Genomic DNA, 4,151 nt, shown 5'->3' with positions numbered 1-4,151 from the left:
TCTTCTTTGCGACCTAACGGGGCTTAATGTTTTTTTTTGTGTTTGGTTGTCCTGGTCCATTTAAATTAATAGAGTCAATATTTTCCATATGTTTTCCCGGGAGTCTAAAATAAACAATGTCTGTACACCAACCTGTAACTATAGATAAAAGACAAGAACTTCCCCCAATTCCGACTGATCGCTAGCGACACAATGGCTCCCCTCGTCTTTTATCTTTAGTTCATTTGTCCTGGTAATATATTGATTACAGGTTTAAAAATAATCATCCGGTACAGTACAGTACCTCTCCCACAAAATGGTCAAATTTGTGCAAAAAAATTTTATAATAACATGCAAACGGACTATCCGATTTCAACGAAAATTAGTACAACCTATTATCTTCACCAAACCTTGATGAAGTAGGAAGATGGGACCCATTGGTCCACTCCTTCTGTTCCCACACAGAAGGACCAAACCTAGATGAAGTTGGAAGATGGGACCCATTGGTCCACTCCTTCCGTCCCACACAAATGGTCAACATTTTCAATATTTATGAATCCAATATCAGGCGAATGCAATGTCCGATTAGAACCAAACTTTGCTCGACCTATTACCTTTACCAAGCCCGGATCAAGTTTGAAGATGGGACCAATGGTCAACATTTTCAATATTTATAAATCCGTATTGGGATTGAACCGTGTTGGGATTGGGGAGAATCAGTACACGAAATTGTCAGTTTATACCCTAAAAATAATGTGGATCTAAGTCGATTTGGCTATATTGTAGAATGTGGAGATACAAAACTAAAATGTCAGGTTCGAAAATGTGATATATCGCCCACACTTAGCCTCACGACTTTCAACTAGAGGTAACCAAAATATCCCCCTTAAGGTACATCTTCATATAACGATGCCCTATAAATCGCTATATTTCAGGACTATAGACACATATTTCACACTACGCTATCAATACATTTGGGGATCGAATCACATCTTCGGACTTTTGCGCATCCTTTAGTATAACATAAAATTAACTCCATAAATACGTTTACAATTTAACTAAACATTTTATGTTTTAGTTGCATGTGAAAGCTCTATTGACATCGTCGGGGTCAATAAACCCCCAAATGTTTTGTATGTTGCATGTATATATATTGCGATTTCCTTTTTTCTTTTAATGATTTGCGGTGCATTACAACCATAGTGTGTTTCAATTTTTTTCGCTGGCTATTTTACTTATTTGGGATCAGGTTACCTCTTGAGTGTGTTTCTTCTTGCCACCTACCCATTGCTCTGAGCGTTTGTCAGTGTGTTATGTGTATTGCGAAAAGTAAAAGTTGTTGAATTCGTTATGGCATTTAATTTATTTTTGTTTTTCTTTTTTTTTAATAAAAATTTGCTTGATCCGCAGCATTTATTCACCTTAATGAGAAAATAGTTTATTTGTTCGAATGTCAGGAGATGAAATTGATTCCGATACGTTTTGGAATGTATATTAAATACAACATAAATCATGAATGTAATTATTACGGAACACTAACTACATTAATACCCTTCTCTATGTAAAAGTTCGCGATGTTCGGGACATAATTGTGACCTCTGGAGCGACCAGAAAACCCGACAAAAATTAACCGATCTTTACCAAAAACAATAGAGGTCTTCATTGGGCAGAACCCATCCTACATGCAAAATTTCGTAAAGATTGGTCCATAACTGTATCGTGTTTACAAATTATAATGAACAGACGGACGGGAGGACACACATGTCTAGATCGACTCAGCTAGTCGAGATATGACGATCAGTATACTTAAAGGTGGGCCTAGGACCAATATTTCGCGGCGTTACAAACTTTTGGGGCTCCACAAAGCTATAATACCCTAACAACATAGTTGTGTAGGTATAAACATTGGTAGGTGATTTTTTGAAAAGTATTCTAAATACCACAAAATTGATTTATTTTTCATTCTATAAAAAATGTCAATCAGAAGGATGAGCTATAAAACGATATTTTTGTATTTTGATTGTATTTGTATTTAATTAATATATTGTCCAAGTTACCTTAGTCTTTATTAAAAAAGACAGTTCTAATATAATTTGTCGTCCTTAAGTAACCGGGGCAACAACTATGCTATATCTATTATATTCACAATTCATCTTTCGTCTGCTAAAAAAATAAATTGATACAAATATTCATTATCAATAAATTTTCATTTTGTTATGATCTGGTTTCTCCCATTTGTAGAAAATACACATATATATCACAATCCATTCCAAAATACACATCTTTATGAAAACCACATTAATTTATTTTTATTATTGCTGTAACAGTTCAATAAGTTGATCGAACTTTTTATAGACAAATGAGTTCGATTTCTTTTGAGTTGGATTTCAAACAAAAATTTCCATTTCAAAACAATGTTGTCAGTTTGTTGCCTACATTTCATTTTCCAGTTCGCCAAGTTTGTCAATGGGAAAATCTATAGAATCACTGCTAATAACTGAACATGGATTTGTTTTCAGTTTTGTTTTTCTCTCTCAAGAGCATCATCTTCACTGTTACTGATAACAATCCTGTTAGACAAGTTTCCTATTGGAGGAGTTCAATGGGCATTTAACATGCAATGCAGCAGTCACATCACATACTTCTGGTAATACCAGAAAACGAGAAGAAGCAGCAACAGCTATCGCATCCAATGGAAGGCATTCCCAACATCATCATCCAAACATACACACAAACACATGCACGACAACGTCAATGGCTTTCATAACATTGAACTGGACATTGGACATGTTATTAGATTCGATGCAGTGCATGATAGTCTTCCAGTTTTGTCGGCACATTCATTGCGACTGGTTTCTACATGGAAAAATACTACCATGGCGATGATGATGGTGGCGTCATCCATGAACACGTTCAGTCCTCGAACCTGTACATCTCCTCGTGTCATAGAAAAACAATCTATGAATATTTTCAAGAGCACTGATCAATATTTACGGCATATTTAAAACCAACTACGCCGGTACACAGTAGTTGCTTTGAAAAAAAAAATATGGAATTTTCAATACTGCGAATTAATAAAGCAGAATAGCAAACAAACGTTCTTGTACGCCATTTTTTATAGAAACTATAACACGACAATGTGATCGCCGACAACACATTGTTTATAATGAGTAGGTGTTCTTTGGGAACTGCTCCGCTTCGACCCGGTTTTAAGACTACAGTAAACGGTATTATTGCCTTTTGGTATTATTGCCATCGTCCGCGACGTTACCTTCTCCATCGGAATACGTTACTTCACAACAGTCCTATCATCTGCAACCCAATCTCCACCTTATTAAACGACGCGACGTCAAATTTTGTTCATATCTTTTATAAGATAGTTACATCACATCTGTGTACAGAAAACAGTTCTATAGTCACGGAAAAAATTCGGAGCTCACAAGGTTAAATAAGTGAAGTAATGCCAAAAAGTACAAAGAAATACCTGTTCTAAGCATAAGTACTAATTTTATGACTATAAATGCAGACACTGCAGAATTAAAAACAGCTAAATCAACCAGTAATGAAAGTAGTAAAGTCGGACGGGGCCATATAGTCGGCCTTCACCACTATGGGTATATTAAACAGGACTATTAACATGAAATTGGATGAAATATTATATGTGATATTTATCTAAATGTGAATCTACCTAGATATATCCACAAAGTATGTAAATCGACTTCAAACAAATATAAATAGGTCATACGTTGGGTTATGTCCGTACTTCTAGAAAACGCAACTACGTAGTTCTATGCTCAATTTTGTACGTTGTGCAAAATTTGATGTCAATCTGACTAACATGAGGAGTTTGATGCCCAATTTAAATCTGGACCGATTTTCTCGAAACTTGGCAGACATCACTCTAGGCTCAATTCAGTACGTTATGCCAAATTTCGTGCAAATCGAAGGATATATAGGGACTTTGGTGCGCCATATACAGGAAATCGGACGAAACTATATATGAGAGCTATATGTAAATCTAGACCGATTTTCTCGAAACTTGGCAGACATCATTCTAGACTCAATTCAGTACGTTATGCCAAATTTCGTGCAAATCGCAAGATATATAGGGACTTTGGGGCACCATTTACATGAAATCGGACGAAACTATATATGGGAGCTATATGTAAATC

Source organism: Musca vetustissima, unplaced genomic scaffold (assembly GCF_032173495.1).
Source record: "Musca vetustissima isolate MV318-11 ecotype Yass unplaced genomic scaffold, APGP_CSIRO_Mvet_v1 utg83198, whole genome shotgun sequence".
In the NCBI taxonomy this organism is placed as follows: domain Eukaryota; kingdom Metazoa; phylum Arthropoda; class Insecta; order Diptera; family Muscidae; genus Musca; species Musca vetustissima.
This window is presented reverse-complemented; position numbering follows the sequence as displayed.